This window comes from Carettochelys insculpta, chromosome 2 (genome assembly GCF_033958435.1).
Source record: "Carettochelys insculpta isolate YL-2023 chromosome 2, ASM3395843v1, whole genome shotgun sequence".
NCBI lineage: Eukaryota > Metazoa > Chordata > Testudines > Carettochelyidae > Carettochelys > Carettochelys insculpta.
The window spans coordinates 195,035,924-195,055,254 of record NC_134138.1 but is presented as its reverse complement, the minus strand read 5'-3'; the positions used below and the strand labels follow the sequence as shown (position 1 = coordinate 195,055,254).

The 19,331-nt window shown below is 42.2% G+C and overlaps 1 protein-coding gene across 3 annotated transcripts in view; it reads right to left on the bottom strand.

Moving 5' to 3' along the window:
• Window positions 1-19,331, bottom strand: part of ULK4 (unc-51 like kinase 4) — a 460,156-nt gene that overhangs the window by 253,578 nt on the left and 187,247 nt on the right. The gene's annotated exons all lie outside the window — the stretch shown is intronic.

The window sequence follows — 19,331 nt, the reverse complement described above, 5'->3', positions numbered from 1 at the left end:
ATTAGGGTCCCGGGGAGACTTGCTCCAGCAGGGCCTCTGTAGCCAGACATGAACCCCCCATTCGGCCTTTTCTTCTTCTTTCCCCTCCCCCCCCCCAATGGGAGAGACCAAGAGAGAAACAAGCAAGGGAGACAGGCAGCCTTTGATGCTCTGGGAATGCAGGTGTGCTGTCTTGCCCAGCCTCTCTACTGTACACAAAAACCAGACAGTGAATGGGCTAGCTAATGGCCGCCCTTCTGGCTGATCTTGGTGATTGACACACTTGATCACTACCCCAGGAAGATTGGGAAATCTCTGCCCATCACCTCCAAAGGTGCCCAACTGTCCACAATTCACAGGTGCAAACTGAGCCTTGCACCTTCCCTAGGAAACCTGGGGTTCAAAACACATTCCTCCCAACTGGCCACTTGAGACCAGGAAGAAGCCTACATGACAAAAGGGGTATAAAGGGGTTTGGCAGCCCACCCCCTTTGAGCTCCAATCACCTACACCTGCTGGCCAGGTCTGGAATTAACTCCCGAGACTGGGGACGCCTGGTTCGTATCTACTTCTTCCCGAGGGATTGAGAGAAAGATTCTGGGTCACACCGGATCTAGGAGGCAGGGGTAAGTATTACACCTGTATTACACTTCTTTCCTATAGGAATTGAGGGAAAGACTCTGGTTCCACCAGGTCTAAGAGGCAGGGGTGAAAATCACACCTGCAATGTGCCTTTCTTGTGTACACATTAATTGTATTAGTGTAAGCTAGCTAGTTTGTCTAAAACTTTTCTTAAGTTAAATTGTGTTGTTTTCCCTTTAAAAACCACAAGTACTAACTTGTACTTTAATCATTTGTCTTAGTTAAATTGTTTCTATCTTTGTATAAATAGAAAGTAACTGTTAAAGCCTCTCTAAGTGTAATTTTCCTCTTGCTGCTGTACCCGAACTAAGCACAAACCAAAGAACCCAGCCTGCCCTGACTGCTTAGTGTAGCTGCTGGTGTGGCATCACCCCCTTTGCCCCACCAGACCCTTAGCTGGCACCTGGGCATCGGCTCACAGCCTCCCAGATGCACAGCCCATTTTGATGGGCCTGGCAAATGGTGGCTGCACCAGGATCCTCATAGGCACTGTCTGTGGATAGCCGCGCCCCCCCACCCCAGCAGGAGCAAGGCCTCCCTCTTTCCCTCCATAAGACTTTGGAGAGCAGAGCAGGCCCCTACAACTTGGGGTACATTGCCCTCCCCCAAGTCCTGCGTTAAAGAGCTCCTGGGGTGGGGGCTGGGGTGTCCAGGTATCCAGTATAGGGTCACATGAGCCATGGCATTATGGGGTATGCAGCATCCCCCACCATGCACAGAGGTATGTCCACGTCCTGAGGGCCAGCTCCCAGCAGGGGATGAAGGTGCCCTCGCCTCCATCTTCCAGAAGAGGCCGGACTTGCGGAATATCCTCGTATTGTGTGCCCAGCCAGCCCGCCCAATGTACACATCAGTGAAGTACCCGCAGTGGTCCACCAGGCCCTGCAGCACAATTGAGTGGCACGCCCTTCCCACTGATGAACTGTGCCACACTGTGTTCCGGGGCACAGATGGGAATGCGGGTCCCGTCAATGGCCCTGAAGCAGTTGGGAACCCCAAGGCCTTGAATATGGCCACCTCAGCATCAACACTGTCTAGGCAGAGGAGCCTCTGCAGCAGCAGAGAGTTGATGGCCCTCATGACCCGCAAGGGGGAGGAGGTGGGTCACACCAGTGAGGGACTGGAGGGGTCAGACTGTTGGCTCCAGAGTGTTTCCCCATGCCTGTTAACCCACCCTGTCCCTTCAGGCCCCCTCCCAGGAGGTCGCCCCCATGCAGCAGGGCTGTGAGTGAGTTGGACAGCATGGTGTCCTTTGAATGGGATTTTTCTCCTTCCTATTCCTCCCTCCCCCTGAGGATCCTCCTGGACTGGGACCCCTCACCCCCCCGGGCAAGGCTTGCCACCCAGGAGCGCCTTACCTGCATAAGGACAGTGCCAATGGTAGACCTCCCCACACCAAACTGGTTCCCAACAGATAGGTAGCTGTTGGGAGCTGCCAGCTTCTGGAGGGCAATGGTTACACTCTTTTCCAGGGGGATGGTGAGCCAGAGGGGGGGTGTCCTCCCTGCGGAGGACGGGTGTGAACCAGATGCATAGCTCCAGAAAGGTGTCCTTCCGCATGCTGAAATTCTGGAGCCAGCACTGGTCGCCCCACTCGCCCATCACCAGCCTGCCTCACCAGTCTGAGCTGGTGGTGTAGCTCCAGACATGCCTGCTGACTCGGGGGTGTGAGCGTCGTCGCAGCAAGGCAGTAGCAATAATGGCTTCCTCCTCATGGGAGGGGTCAGGCTCGTACCTCCTCTGGAGGAGGTGGAGAAAGACGGCATGGATGACATGCTGCAGAAGCTGCAGCAGCAGCCATGGGTATGGCCAGAGCCAGCCCAGGGGCTGCTCTGGCAGCACAGCTAACTGGAAAGCCAAAAGTATCAGAGAGGTAGCTGAGTTAGTCTGTATCTTTGAGAACAACAAGAAGTCCTGTGGCACCTTATAGACTAACTGATATTTTGGAGCATGAGCTTTCGTGGGCAAAGATCTGCTTCTGTTCCAAAATATCTGTTGGTCTATAAGGTGCCACAGGACTTCTTGTTGTTCTGGAAAGGCGAAAGTCTCTCTCAGTAAGCCTGGGAGCCCTGCACTAGCTTTGCTATCCCTCCAAGAGGTACGCAAGCCTTGGCATGGACAGGGAATGTGGCCCGGGAGAGGCCTTTTTAAGGGCAGGCTGGGCTGTTGCTCCGGGAAGGACTCAGCGTTCATGCAACCCTGAATTCCAGGTCATTGGAGCCCACTCTGTCAGCAGAGCCTCAGGGCACGTGGATGCTCTCTGTCAACTGAAAGAATCAACAGAGGGAGCCTGTCTTAGGTGTGGACATGTTCTGTAGACAGAGGTTCTGTCAGGAAATATCTGTCGACAGTGACTTCTATCAACAGAACTCTGTAGTGTAGACACAGCTCATAAGTTTTGCCGTTGAGGACTTCTTGTATCACACTTTGTCCAGAACCTCGCCCTTGACCATTCTGCCATGAGTGACACTAAGCGAGTACATGATTCCAGAAAGCATCACTCTCAGCGTCACAGAAACGCACAAGTCCCTCCACCACTACAAAGTCATGATCCATGCACCAAACATTCCATAACCATAATAATGGAGTAGTTGCTCAACGTTAATTATGCAGAACAAGAAGAACATGAAACAAATAAAACCAAAGTGGGAAAAGAGATACCCTTGTTGCAGCTTCTGCATACCGCAGTCTGCATCAGGCCTATACACAAGAATTTCTGTGTGCGCATGCGCATTTGTTATAAATATGGACATCCTCCTGAAACAAAGTGGGCCCTGCCCTTCTCCTCCCACCATTGCTTCTCAACGTTCTCTTGTGGGCCTGGCCATTTCACAATTTGTTCTTCTCTTTCTTGATTCTCTTACTTTACAGTAGGTTCTTGACGTCTTTGTGTGAAATCTCACCCTCTGATTTCAACAGCACAGTTTCATCCATGGTGAGCTATTCTATGTTGTTTTCAATGCTGTAGATGCAAGGTTGGAATGGCTGAAACTCTTCAGTATTTGTGTAAATTAGGAACTATAGTGCAACGCACTATATCTTTCCAGGCTAAAGACAGGAAAAGTGTTACTCATCCACATATTTTCAGAATTATTTCAATCTGATGTTGAGATTAAGTTACATAGTTATTTGTCTTCTAGTCTATGCCCATAACTCTGTCCCCTGGGGAAAAGCAGACTCTGCTAGATTCTATGGTGTGGGCCACAAAAGAATGATAACATTGCCAGATGCATTCTACCATTCATTTCAATTTGTGCAGTGGTGTGTTTTTATATGAACACATTGATCAGTCAGAGTCTTTTCTGTTCAATTCAGTATGAAACCATCCTTCAACTAAGGGCTCAAATCATACAACAAAATTATGTTGGCTTCCATAGTGTGGAAACCCACACAAAGTCAGAGAAGCTGTGAATGATGAACCTGATGCGTTGCAGACGCCAGCTACTGTTTGGACTGTATTAGTTATATGCTGTGAATTTTACACACCTCCCTTTTTGGTATCTGTAGTAAGTAAAGCTGTTGAGTTGTGAAACCTGCTATGATCATTTTGAAGAATAACTACCACTCATGTGCTCAGAAACAAAAGCACGTGGGACTTTGGGGGAAATCATAACATCAACTCAGAACAAAAGGGTAAGAAAAAATGCCAATGTTCCTTTTAAGAAATGTGCTGCTGGAAAGTCTATATAAATCACAGCATTCATTTATAAAACTCTTGACATCAAAAGGACATAAAACAGTGCCATTTAATTATAGTGAAGTGGTTAGGTTAATTTTTTTAAAACTCACCTTCATGTCTCAAATTTCAAAAATTACACTGAACTGAAACACTTTTCATTTCAATCACTTGATCTTACTTCAAAAACTTTTTAGAAATTCATTATGCCCCATAAAATTCTTCAATTTAAGTACTGAAATAAAGTTCACTTGTTATTACAAATTGAACAGATTAAAGAGTCCAGCAAAATTTAGCCCTCTTAAGAATTCTACAACATTTACTACACAGCTTTTTTGTTGTTAAGGATAATATTACTTTTTTGAAGTTTTTGCCAGGATATGATGGTATATTTTGGCAACACAATCAGCTGTTGCTAATGGAACATTTTCAACTAAATTGAAATAGTAGCTGTTCAACGATCAATAACAACTTAATATTTACCTTATTGGATGCAAAGGTTAAGACCAAAAAGATTTATACCCAACTGAAAATTAAAACTAGAAAAGCAAAAAAAAATATTTTGATCTTGTGCCTCACAGGTTCACAAGGCTTTTCAGAGAAGGAGTATAACAAAATGTTAATCTGTCTTATACCTAAACTTCACTAAAATGTTGAACTTAAATTAAACAAAAGTTGTACAAAAGCCCATGTTCATTTTGAGGTTGTGCTTTAACAAAAATTGTGATTTTTTTTCCAGAATTATAAAATTATCTAGAATAAGACTGTCATATACACACAACTTCATTATAATTGTGCCCAGCAGTGTCGCTACATGAGAGTTAAGGATCCGGTAATATTTCCACTGTGTGTGGAATTATTTTCAAAGGCTTTTTTATTTGAAATTTGAAACTTCACAGTTGTACTTTGACGGCTGAAATGCTGACATATCTTTAAAGTCAACATCTGAAGCAATTTCCTTAAGTCTGAAATTATCAAAATCAGTTAAATAATTTTGCTTAGTATTGAGAAGCAATGTTGTAGGGACCTCAAAGATGTTTGACCACATGATGACTAAAAAACATACCATATCTTGCAACTCTTAACTATGCTGGATGTCCTTACACAGATAATCCTACAGGAAAACCCTCGAGAAGCATAATTCTGATTTGCACTTCACTCACATTAACGCGAGTTAAGTGCAAATCGAAAACAGGTCTCCCGCCCTCCCTCCCCCACCAGCTCCTAGCTCTCCCAGCCAGGAAAGCCCAGTGGGCACATAGCTGCTTCTGATGCCGGTTCTCCCAGATGGACGAAACTGTGCTGCAAGCTTCTGTCTGCATACAGGGCTCCCCAACTGGAGAGCCTGGCAGGCACACAGCTGCTTGCAGCGCGGTTTCTTAGAAACCATGGTGTAAGCAGCTGTGTTTCCCCCAGCTGGGAGAAGCCAGAGGCCATGTGGCTGCCTCCTCCCAACTTTCTCCAGCTGCCCGCTCCCTCAATCTCCCCAATTTACGCGAAATTTGATTCACGTGGAGGTTGCCCAGGATGCAAACTCTGTGTGAATCTAGGGATTACTGTTTTCATAGAACTATCTGAGCATGTAAAGAAGGCAGGAATAAGTTCTCTAATAACATTTTTAAAATGAAACTCTGTGGGCAATCTTTAATGTGAACTGAGCTTTTTTGTTCTTACCTATAAGTGATGACCAGCGCAACGTGAGGAATGAGAGAGCACTGTGTTAACCGAGCAAGATGCCATACTGCCACTGACAACAAAACAGATCCAAGCAGCGCAAGCGTTAGAGTAAGGAGAGGCAAGGTGATTGGCTTGGGCTGTGCACCTTCAGGGCCCCTTGTCCCAGTGGAGTTCCACATCTACCAATCATGGCCAAGTCCGACTGACTGGGGCAGCTCTGGATCCAAGCTAGCAAATAAGTCACCTTCTGCCACCAACTTCCCACATTTTTAAAATTAGTTATGTTTTGTTAATCACAGATCCTGACCCAGCAGAGTGTTTTGTAAAGGTGATGTTAAAATACAATTTTAAGAAAATATTCTTAAATTATAGATTTGTGTGCTAACTGTACTAAATAATAAGCATGAAGAAGCCATTAGTTTTTCCAAAGTAACTGATTGCAGATTCCTCTCCATTTCTTTTTCTTTTTTATAAAATGGAGCAAGAAGGTAACCTGAAGGACATTAAATGTTTTACTTTTCTTTTTTGTGGGGAAAGGGGCAGTGAGTGGGGGCAGAGGAGGAATAGTTCCTTTAAATTATATTTTATAGTTTGGCAAGCCGTACCTTACACAATATGTTTTTGTTGAGGAACAAAAGTGACTACTGAAAGACTGAGGAAGGGTTGATCTAATAGAGAGAGAAGGCAGGGACACACTTGTGCTAGACTAAAATGAAGGCATATCAGATGAAAAGGAAAGGGTCCTATATTGTGGCCTAGAGATCACCTCTCCAAAAATGTAATACATTTTTTAAGCTCTCCCGTTCCTATCAGCTCTTTCTTTGTGATGGGAAGATGGAGGCACCACATAGCTGGATGGGAAATATGGGAGCATGCCAACAATCTCACAAGCAGTGGGCTCTGTTCCTACACTTCTTCAAATCTCTGTAGAGAAACTTGACAAACAATTCTTAAATGTTTAGCCGAAAAAAAAAAATCAAACAAAAAAAAAAAACCACCTTAATGAAATTTCCAGGTGGAAGGGGTGGGTGGGGTGGACAATTATAGTTAATATGGAATTGAAATAATTGATATCTACCAATTACTTGAGAAGATTCTTAGACCATGTCCTACCTGGTATTTTGCAGGAGTTAAAGCTTTTTCTAATCTATCATTTTTGGAATGGAAATTGGAAACTGAAATTTCATTCTCTTTCTAAAATTTGCAGAACATAATCAAAATCAGCATGCTAAGACTACTTTTACAGCTGTATATAAGATGCTAATCTACTCCTGAAAGGCAGAGTCTCTAGGGAGGAGGAGACTAGAATGCTAGTTGTAGGGCTTGGAATTTGTCAAATAACCAGTCCAGGTTTGGCCCTGCAAGGCAGAAGATATAAGGTCAGCGATAAAGTCCAGTGTTGTGCTAACAAAACCTAGCTTCTCTCAATGTGATGAGAATTAAGATTTCTTCTCCTTTTCATGTTAAAGCTTTTAAAACAGCTAATCACAAAAGTTCTATCTTAACTGAACATCTCCTAAACCAAAAGCAATTGAGATCACAACATTCAATGCTATAGGTAAAAAGTTAAACTCTACTACTCCTACTTTTTAAACCAAGGACTAGGAAATATGTCTGTGTATTGCATAGTAGGTTGGAATATAAAGAACATCAAAGCAATCATGATGTGTGAGAAGAGGATAATCCACTACTAATAATGATGCTGAAATGTGTATTTAACTGTCTCTAAATAGATAATGTGTGGGTAAGGAAAAATTGTGTAAATGAAGTTTGAAAATTAGCCAATGGTTGGATAGTTTCAAAGACACAACAATAAAGAAGTATATTAAGTAATCAAGACAATCTGCTGTGTGTACAAGGTTGATCTGTCTGTTACCTTCACAGTTATTAAATTTGTAACACTGAGAAGGTGACGATTTCTGAATATTTTTCTATTCTGCCATGTGCCTCGCTGGGGTTGTCCATACTCCCTTTGTGGGAACTGAGAGTTGGAAAGACACATTGCCTTGGTGGACCCACATATGGGCAAGAGACAATCTAGCATATTGTGCCCATGGAAGGTGATGTTGATGGAAAGGATGTCCATAGTAAGATGGCACAAAGATGTTTCCGTTACAGCTTATTAGTTAAGACTGAGTTTTGTACTCAAAGCAGACATTCAACCTTTGTTATGTATGAAGCCTATAAAGTATTTTCCCAAGGTTTACAGAAATTTCTCTTTGGGCACAGAATGAGAATTTGAGAACTAACAAATATATTAATTTAATTATAGTTAATATTAGTTTTAAAATAGGTCTTTCAAAAATTTACATCTAGTATCAGACATGCTTCCCTCACTTTTTTTTCTTGAATAACCTTAACAAAATAATATGCAGTGGTCCAAACTCATGTGATTTCACTGTGAATCTTGCCATATTTGATTTTTTTTGCAATATTTGATATTTTTTTAAGAAAAAAATAGTTTTTTCTTAACACTTCAGCTTCTGGTGGCATGTGAGCAGGTCAGAATGTCAGCTTAATCATGTATGAAAATAAATTTTAAATGCCCAGGTTTAAAAAGTACATTAGTGTGGAATTAAAATTAGAATACATCAGTAGTTTTAGTTGACAAAAATATTTTGTGATGTTTCCAAAGGAAAGCATTATAACATGAGAAAGTTGAAAATAAAGGGTAAAAGAATCCCAAACATATTAAGGTGCAGAAATACACAACAAGGGCACCCAAATGTAACTCAGCCTTGTAGTGACACAAGAGAAAAAGAAAGAAGAAAGCCTAATGTGTCATTAAAAATCAGTTTAATCTAGTGCTACCAACACTATTATTCATTCATCAAAATAGCAGGTTATTAGTATAAATCAGAAATAAGTCTATTTTTCCACTAGTGAAATCTTCATTATTTTTATTGCAGTAGCATGAGGTAGAAAAATATTTGCTGTTTTGCAGAGACCAAATACCCACAGCATTAACATGATTGCACTAGAAAAGGCCATGCTGCTATGAACCCATAATGGATTCCATATAAAGTGCATAGTTTCTACTGAACAGAAGCAGAGCAAAAATATAGCCGAGGAGTAGGGTATAGGGAGCAAGCAGCTGTCTTACAAAGAATAACTTAAAAGCTGGGGAATTAAGGACCATGTGGAATTAATAAATGCCACTGTGTCCCTAGTGCCTGCCTTTCTCTGATTCTGAATGTTATGTGATTCTTCTGACACATATGCTATTGTGCAAAATTTAGGAACTCTCCAGCCAAAAATCACAGTTATGATGATAACTGGTGGAAAGTAGGAACCGAGGGTAAGGTAAACATGCAGTATCCCTTATACTGCAGCACAAAGGAACCACTCCTGAAGTCACTAAGACTTTTCCCCATGGGTAAAGTCTGAGGGTAAAACTTCCAGCCCTGGCATATGTAGCAAGGACACACACCTACTACTAAACTGTCATGAGCAAGAAGAAGATTGTAGCCTTTTAGTGTGGGTATAAGAATATAATTATAATGATGGTAATAAGTACAATGTTTGCTATAAGGCCTTTCTTCTTGTTAGAATTACAAATTAATTCTTGTGCTTCTTGTCTGCATCGCAAACTAAGTTTTGTAAGGTTCGTTTGGTATTACTTTAGTAACTATATAATCCCTTTTTAAAGGGAATCCTACCCGTAAAATTTAGTGAGAGTGGAGGACATATGCTTAGTTAAGTGTGAAAACCATAACGAATGTCCAGATGGTCAAGAAGGAGAAAGAAAACTTGGAGATAAGCAGAAAACATCCTTTGTGCTGGAGGCTATACAAATTGGTAGAATTTGCTAATCCTGGAGACAGGCATACACCCCCAAAGGTGGGATGAAAACAAGAGATAATGATGCAAAACCTGACAACAATCAAAGGATAACTGTGGAAAACTCCAAGATTAATGCCATTTAAGGATTAACAATTACAGAATAACATTGCAAAAGCCATAGACTCAAATGGGAATTTACAAGTATAAAGATGGGGTATTTTGCCATTGAACTCTGCGTTCACTCCCACAGAGCCCTGGAGAATCAAATTATAATTGATAGAGCCCAGCTCCTCTCTTGTATTCAATCTAACTGGGCACTAGATTGACTCGACCAATGACAGAGTGGTAACTGTAAGACTATCTTATCAGCAGGACCTGTGTGAGGGAGGGAGTGAATGCATATGCTGCTTTTCTGCTATGCCTACACTAGCCCCAGAAATTCAAAAGGGGCATGACAACGAACCTAATCGAAAAAAGCTAATGAGGCAGTTCCATGAATATGCCATGCCTTAGTAGCATAATGGCAGCCCCAGCACTTTGAAAGTGCCACTTTCGATTGCGCACGGCTTGTCTACACGGGATCTTTTTCTAAAGGACCCCACACACTTCCAAATCCCATGTAGACTATCCACCCGTGATCAAAAGCGGCACTTTCGAAGTGCCGCAGCCACCATTATACTAATGAGATGCTGCATATTTATGGCAGCGCCTCATTAGAATCTTTCAATTACCTTCATTATCATGCCCTTTTCAAAGTTCTGGGGCTAGGGTAGACGCAACCTTGATGTTGTATTTTCAAGAAATACAACATATTGCCTTTTCCTCCAAAAAAATCACATGTGCATCTAATAGGCATAACAACGCTTGGAAGTATCTTGCCCCCTAACAAACAATGTATAAAACGAAGGGAATGCCCAGACAAAATACATCATTAAAATGAAGAGAAGGATGAAAATATACAACTAACTTAAGCCCAGAGCCATACAAGAACCTCATAGTTACACACACAAACACACACAAAAAGAAAACCATTAGAAAACTGACAAAATTCAGGAGTGCCTCTGTGTATTTTTAATGTTTAGATGTCACCCCTGGTGGCAAGCACCTCACCTCTAGGGGGCACAATGGCCCTGGAAGAGATATTAAGGAAGTGTTCAAGCCTCCATAAAATCTTAAGTCTGCACTATGATGCCCTTTTCCCTTCTTCGCGCGCGTGCGCATGTGTGTGTGTTTTTAACTACAGTTAACCCTCAATTTAAACGGACTATAGGGGGAAGGGGTGTCTGTTAATGCCGTAAGTCTGTTATATCCAAATGGTTACACTGTACGATGATGCACGGACCTTCTCAGTCCATCACCCACTCCTGTCCTCTGCCCCTGCCTCTCACTGTCCTTCGCCTCCTGCCCCATTCTTCCCCTCATGCCACTATCTCCTGCTCCCAATTACCAGGAGAGGAGCTGAATGTCAGCCTGGCTCCTTCTACCTCTCGCAGCTGTCAGCGCTGCGCATCCTCCAGCCCCTGGCTCTAAGCTGCCCACATGAAGGTAGAGCATGGCTGTCCCCAGCCTGCCAGTGGGCAGCAGCCTCCAACACCATGGCTGCTGCAAAGTGCCATTGCAGGCACTGGCGGCCAGGCGCTGACACGCTCTGCACGCATGAGGAAGGAGAGCTCCCGTGCCCTGCTGCAGCACACACACCCCCACACCCCCTGCTCCTCCAGCCCTTGCAGCCATAGCAATTCCAGCAGCTCCTCCAGCTCTGGTGATGGCTCTGGCGGGTCTCCGATATTTATTTGGGGGGGGGGGGGGGGGGGCTGGCAGACAGCATCCATTATTTCCGAAGTTGTTAAATCAGTGTCTGTTAAATCAAGGGTTTACTGTCCATTGTTAGATGCATTCTATGAGCATGAAATGTGAAGGTCTTTAAGTTATCTGCAGCCCACAGCTGTAGATATCTTAAGCTCTGGAAAGCCAGTGTACTACTACTGGCCCCAACTCAGCAAGGCAGTTAAGCACATAAGTAGCCCCTCTGAAATCTGGGAGCCTGCTCACACACTTGAAAACTAGGTTTGTGCTTAATTACTTTGCTGAACTAGGACTATGTTGAACACATCACTGCAATCATACCACCTTCTTGTGGTCATTTTTTCTATAAAATGTATAATGCAGTGATATAGATCTGCACACATTTACGATTTCCAGATTTTCAAATGTTTCAAGTTCAAGTTTATCATTAATTCTCAGGTTTGTAAGGGACGTTTTTTCAAGAACAACGTGGTTTTAGAATTACTAACACAGACTATCAGCCTTAGCTCCAGCTTCATATGCATTTGTGAATGAGAGCACATGACAGTGTGTAGTTATGCTGTATACTCCCAGTCACTGGACCAAACATCAACGTCTTCAGCCAAGTGAGGACACCATAATCAAAGACCATTCAATATCCCTCAGCAAGGAAAAAACGTTAACATATTTTAGACTACCAGGTGTACCTGGCGCTGCTCAAGCTTTAACTGAAGTAATATTTTGAAAATGAATGAAAAATGTACATGCTATTTTTCAAGATACTATTTTTGAAAAATGAAGGAAAACGAAGGCTGGAGTGAGGGTTCAGGGTCAGGAGGTGGGTGGCTTAAGGCAGAGGGCCGGGAGGAGGGCATGTAGTGGGGCTCAAGCTGAGGGTGGAGGTGCAGAAGTCAAGGCAGATGGGAGGTGAAGAAGTTAGGGCAGGAGGCTGGAAGGTGTGGGGAGGGACTTACTGGGGCCACCCATGATAGCAAGAGTAGTGCAGCACCTGTGATGGCTCCTCTCAGGGGCCAGGGCAGCACACTCCAGCCAGCAGCTCTTCTGGAAGGGTCACAGGCTGTGCTCCCCAGCCAGCAGCTCTTCCTAAGAGGGAAGGATCCAGGGCTACACACTTGTCAAGTGGGGATTAGGGCTCTACAGACTGACCCCAGCCTTCAGCTTGCCCTCCCCTCCACCCCCACAACCTGTCTGGAGGGAGAGCAGTGTGTTGGGGTTAGCCCCAAGCCAGTAGCTGCTCCCAAGGCCTTTGCTTGGGTCTGTGGGCCTCCCAGTCCTGCAGACTGTTTGGGAGTTGTGGTAGGCAGCATTCTGCAGGCTATCCTGGCATCCAGTGGTCCTGTCCACCCTGCAGCCTGTGTGGTGGGGCTCTTCAGGGGTGGCCAAGCTCTGCAGGCTGCCCCTCAGGCTTCCAGTGCCCCCTGTGGAATAGAGGCTGTCAGGGGGCGGGGCAGGAACTGGGGGTTGCCCCTCCCCCCAACAGGCCTCCCCACCCCTGTGACCTGTAGGTTGTTGAGGTGAGGGTGGGGCTCTGGGGGCTGCCCTGGCCTCCTGTGTCCCTCTCTTCCACAGCCTGAACGCTGTCTGGGTTGGGGGCCATGCTCTGGGAGCAGCCCAGCCTCCAACAGCCCCTCTACAGCTTGCAGGCTGTCTCGGGAAAGGCCAGAATCCAGAGGCTGTCCCCCCTTCCAGCTGCCCCCCAGCACCCTTCAGGCTGGCACAGAGGGAGCCAGGCTCTAGAGGAAGCCAAGCTCAGGGAGGAGGGGTGGATGCCCCTTTCTCCAGCTGCCCCCTGCAGGCTGTCTGGGGAAAGGCAAGGTGTGGGGACCTGTCCCCCTTCCAGCTGCCTTCCCTTCTCTTCCTGCAGACTGGACGGATGGGGTGAGGTTCAAGGGGTTTCCCTTGGCCTCCAGAGCCCCTAGTACTGGCCTGAGTGCTGTCTGGGGGCTGCCCACCACTCCAGCAACCCTGCCTGATGCTTTTAAACTCTCCAAGAGGGGAGGGGAAGCTCTGAGTTTGGGGCAGAAATGCTACTTACCCAGCCCCTGTGGCAGGCAAGATGGCAGAGCCCCAGCCCTGCTGCCCTCTCTCTTGGTGCTGCAGCTGCCCGCTGTGGCCACTCAGTATCTCCTCTCTGTGCCCTCCCTTTCCACACTCTGAAAAACAGTACCATTCCCAGGACTTCCCCTGTTCCAGGCACAACCAAACACTGGCCTTGATTTAAGTTAAGGTAAGAGGAAGCTGAATACCAAATTTGGTGGTCCTAGCTCTTACTGTTTAGGGGTTCTTGAACAAACAAATTTACAGGAGCAGAGATAGACACACACACTAGTACATAGAGATTAAAATTCCTCAGAGCAACTATAAAATATATTGTAAAAGTCAACTTATTTGTATTATTTATGAAATATGCTAAAAGTGATACCTAAGTAGCTCAGCAAAACCATCCCATCACCTCAGAATAACCTAATACATTCCAGTGGAACAGTGAAATAATTACAGGCAGTATCTCAGAGAAAGAATTTATCAAAACTAATAAATAGCCATTGTCTAACTACATCCTGACAATAAATATATCCTCCATATTCAGTTTAATTCATAGCCAGAAAAACCAACGAGTACCTAATTATACTGCTCGTGTAGTGCACAGACTTCAGACATTTAAATTAGATTTCAGTCTGCTGTGCAACCATTTGTTCCAAATGGGAGTTCAAGAGTTCAGTTTCTCCAACAATTTCTTACAAAAGTAGTCTTTCAAAAGTAATTAGAAAAAAGAAAAAAACTAACCAAATACATTATTTTCAATTGTGCAGAGATGGATTTAATTAGTTCAAGCTTCCTTTTCTTTAGTATCAATCTCTGATTTTAGTTCAAATAATTATTAGTCTCAAAAAGCAGAAAGTAAATTTAGCTAATTAACTCTAAAGGTTTTTATGCCTAATATTTTCCCAACCATAAAACTAACAAAACTGTGAACAAAGCAACATGAAAAAACAAGCTTGTGAAAGACTGTAATGCTCTTAAGAAGGGCTAATAAGATTGGCTGAAGCAGACACAGAGCTGGCAGGTGATAAGCAAACTTGCATTCAAAGCTATTCCTTGAAATAACTATGGTTTTCTGTCTTGAGTTAAGAACGATGCAGCTTGGCACAGTTGTCAAACTGCAGAGTTTTTAGGATGTGGAAAAAAATGGATTTAGAAGACACCACCTGACCTACTTGCATTGGTAACCTACATTACAACTGGAACCTGGGTGCTCAGGGATAAACGGTTTAATGCAAAATCCAGGGTATCACTCAAATCCTCTCAGCTTTCTGGATTACATATTTTATTTTACCATTTAATTGTTCAGAAACTGAAACAATGAAACAAGACCTAAAAAGATTTTTGTTCCCAGGCATGTTCATACGTTCAGATTTCTAACCCCTGTCTTATCTGACCTGTTTTTTCCTCTTTTCATGCAGACTACTGATTATGGGCCTTTTCCACCCTGACTGAATAAACCTTGTAAGCTCTGGCCCTCCCTTTTACTGGGACTCCACTCTTTAAATACCCCTCTGAAACCACTCCCCCACTCATGCATCTGATGAAGTGGGTCTTTGCCCACAAAAGCTTATGCTCCAAAATATCTGTTAGTCTATAAGGTGCCACAGGACTTCTTGTTCAATAAGGCTACAGTTACACTACAGCAATCTGTCGACAGAAGTCACTGCCAGAAGAGATTTCCCCACAAAACTTCTGTCCACAGAGTGCAGCTGTACACAAAAAGCCAGTTGGAAAACAGTTGATCCCTCGACAAAACAGGCACCGGGAAGCACAGCAGACAGAGCTGCCCGTTGTTGTGGACAGCAGTTTTATGTCTCATGGCTGAGAGGAAGAACACCGCTGGCGAAAGTGCTCAGTTTTGCTGATAAACTATCAACAAAACACATTTTGTGTGTGGACATTCCACCAGTTTTGTTGACAAAACTAGAGAGTTTAACTACAGTTTAAGAAGTTTTTAATAAGCATATTTAAACATGCTCACAGTTACTATCTTGGAAGTGCTGGAAGCTTTGTGCATATAAACTACAGTTCTGCTGTATTTTAAAAATGTCACCACCACAATCATTCTACATACTAACCTGGAAATTATATAGAATGTTGAATGCTCCATAACAATATTTTGTTATGATTACTCTAATGGTGGAGTGAAAGGAAGGATTTTAGGGTATTTTTTCCTAAACATTTCAAATATTTTTGGTTCCACAAAAAAATGCATCATTTATTTTAAATAATTTTAAGCCAGTATTTCATTGCACATTTCTAAATCAATAAATGAAACACCCAATAATGTTTGATTGTCTGTACATACATATGTAGTGCAAACAACTTACATTCTGAGTTAACATGGAGTCAGGAAGTCATTGGAATAATATTTTCCCTGCAGATGTGCAGTCATCAAAAAAGAATATAATGCAGGATTAGTCTAAAAACACAGATGAGTATTAAGGCTTTTTAACTATTAAGACTACACTGTGAGGAAAAGTGATTGAGTAGCTCATTTAAAGCAGTCATAGCTTACTTAGCCCTGATGTCATAATCTTAATGCACAGTTAAAATCAGCAGGACCGGGGAAGGGAATGAGGTACTGAAGAATAGTAGAAAGTGGAGATTGGGTGCTTTACCTTGGATGTTACCATTCCTTCCTATGCAACCATGGGTTGTTTGTAGGGCAGTAGCAAAGGGCGGGGTGCAGGGAAAGCAGAGAGAGCACAGAAACTGAAGGATGGAGGAGACACAATATAGCACCAACAATGGCAGAATCCCTCCAGTCAACCAGGAGCTTGTCACTGGAAACAACATGGACAAAACAAGGGGGAAGACAGAAGAAGAGCAAAGGGAGAAAACATGAACGAAGATGGCCAGATTAAAAAGAGGACAGAGAGAGGGAGAATACCAACACCTACTGTGAATGTACTAAGGCAGGATGCCAACTAGTATAAACTGTGTTATAAAGTACTACCTACTCATAGTTAAAACAGGACAAAATCACTAAATTCGCATCACAACTGTCAGGGCTGATATCTCAACAGCTTACAATTTACTCTTCAGTTTCAGAAAAAATATCAAATATTTGCTAAAGAAGGAAAAAAACCTCATTAGTTCAGAATAATAAAAGAGTCATTTCAGGAAGATTTGGGGACAACGAGATAAGAAAAATACCACATTTCACATTCCAATTCTACAATCTTTCTACTGATTTTTTTTAAGCCACAAGTAAACGTGTCTCTAAAAATTTATATTTATCCCAGGATGTTTGTCTCTTCATAGACAAACATCCTGGGATAAATATAAATTTGGATAAGCCACCGACTCAGTGGAAAGTTGAATTCATCATTAAATATTGAAACAAAAATGTAAAAAGATACCCAGAAGTGAAACTAGAAGGACATCAATTAGAATCCTTCCTTTGACACTACTGTTGAATACACTAGAATTAAAAATATGAATAGCTAACAAAGCTGTTCTGTGGAACCTATGAGCACACTAGTCATTATCCAGCAGTGTTCAGATCAAAACAATAACATTACCTATCAACCGATTACTGGTATGTGTTAGCATCTAACTGTTTATCCTTCAAAACCAGTTAAACACATACACCCATTTAAATGAAAAGAACTTATGATGGTGAGCTACAACAATTGCCCTGAAAAACAAAGTGTGAGCTACAGTGACATTTTCTAAATTGTGATAAAAATTAGAAGATCAATAGATTTATTTCAATATAAAATGGTGTTATTTATCTGCACAATAAATGTAATCCCATGGCAATATAGATGAATAAAACTGCAGTTCAGTACTGTATTTTCTGTATTCAAATCGTGCAAAATCTCAAAGAACTCAAGCAATTGTCTAGTCCATTTTTGATAGGCATACAATAGTAGTGCTCAAGGTAGAGCAGAAAATGAAAAAGGTACAAAGGGGAGCATTTTAATCTAATCTATTAAAGACAGACAAACAGGAAAACAAATCTGTCCCTTCCCTCCCCCCACCCAATTGCTCATCTCAGTCAATGAAAGAAAGAAAGACTGATACTCAACAAATCACTTCCTAAACATAATTGCACCAGAAACCACCCAACAGAGGTGAATACCAAAGACTCAACTGATTTTCACTTCAATTTTCTTCTGTCTAGTAACTCCATTTAACTCAATTTAACTCTATTAGCATATTAGCAGAAGAATCAGGCTCAGGATCTTAAATGGGTACAATGGCAATCTTTTATATTTCTATTTTTCTCTTTCCTCCTCCCCTCCTGCAGGTTCTACTTACTTATTCCCCATTCAAACGTCTTGTTTATTTCCTATAACATTTTTTTTCACCTTAGTTTCCCTGAATGTTTGGCCTCAAGTCTCATCAGGAAATAAAGCTAAATCAATCACAAGCCTAACTCCAGGGTCATTACTAATATAGGACACATTTTGTGCAACAACTGTTCACAAATACAAATGTATATCTTTTAAAATTAATCTCCTCAGTGAGAAGAGACTTAGAGATTTATGGCTTAAAAGCAGCATTTGACTACTTCATACTGATTGTTTCATTTCTGTGCCTATGTTCAAAAACTCAAGAAAAGGGGGTATGTAAAGCCTGCACTAATTTTAGTTCCCTTTACTGGAATTTTGCTGCCAGAGTGTCCCTTTTACATAAAAAAGAAAAGTCACTTAAATGTTCAATAATTTTGATCACAGTACTGAAATAAAAACAAATAAAAAAACAGGACAGAGTTATCAAGACTTCCAAATAGTTGTTTTTTGATATAGGATATATGGCTCAATAAACACATCTCCAGTGCACTTGTAACTGTAATATAAGAGCAAGAGGCTAATTAAAGCGTCACTACCAATCAGCTGTAACCAAAGAGGTCTGCAGCAGTTTAGAGGGTTCTATAGAAGGACAGTATACAAATGCCACCGTGCTTTAGAGTGCCTAAATTGGAAACTGCCACTAACTATTTGAGTTGGCCACAGATTTTAGGGACAAGATTCTAAAAGTGTATGATGCTTATTTGCAGATATATTTAACATCCAGAAACATTTAACTGTTACGTCTATAATCAGATTTCAATAGGAACTTCTTTAATGAACAGCCTAAATACCTGTAATTATCAATTACCTGCAGTTGATTTAGAGTTCTTTTTATCCATTACTGATGCATATTTGAAAACTTCCAGTGTAAAATCTCTTACAAAATTACTTAACAACAGTTTCCAGACCTAGATACTTAACCCAAAGATTTCTTTTTAAAAACATCTGTTTTTGTTTGTTTTTTAAAGGCAGAGATTGTGTTCCTCTCCCTCCCTAGAACCATTGTGCTTGTTGAATTTCACACAGACCTGAACATAAATGGACTGGTGGGAATCTTTTCTACCAAGTGGTATTGCTATATTAATGTCTGCATAAGTTGGTGTGCATAGACTTTCATTAAAAAATGTATAAAAGGAGGCCAAGGGAGGAGGGAAAGACAAGCAGGAGATTTAAACTGGTAATTTGCCTTTCCTATATGAAGGACAATATCTTAGATGGAACATATGGAACAACAGAAAACATCATTAAAGAAATAATCATCACAAAAAAGATACTTGCAAGCACAATTACAGAGTTGGCAGTCAAACCACTCATCAACATTTTCAGACTTCAGGGCTTTTATTAGATATCTAAACGGATAGTATTCTGATTTTCAGAGGCTCTAAACGCTGGCAGCTCCACACAAATTTAAAGGGCGCTAT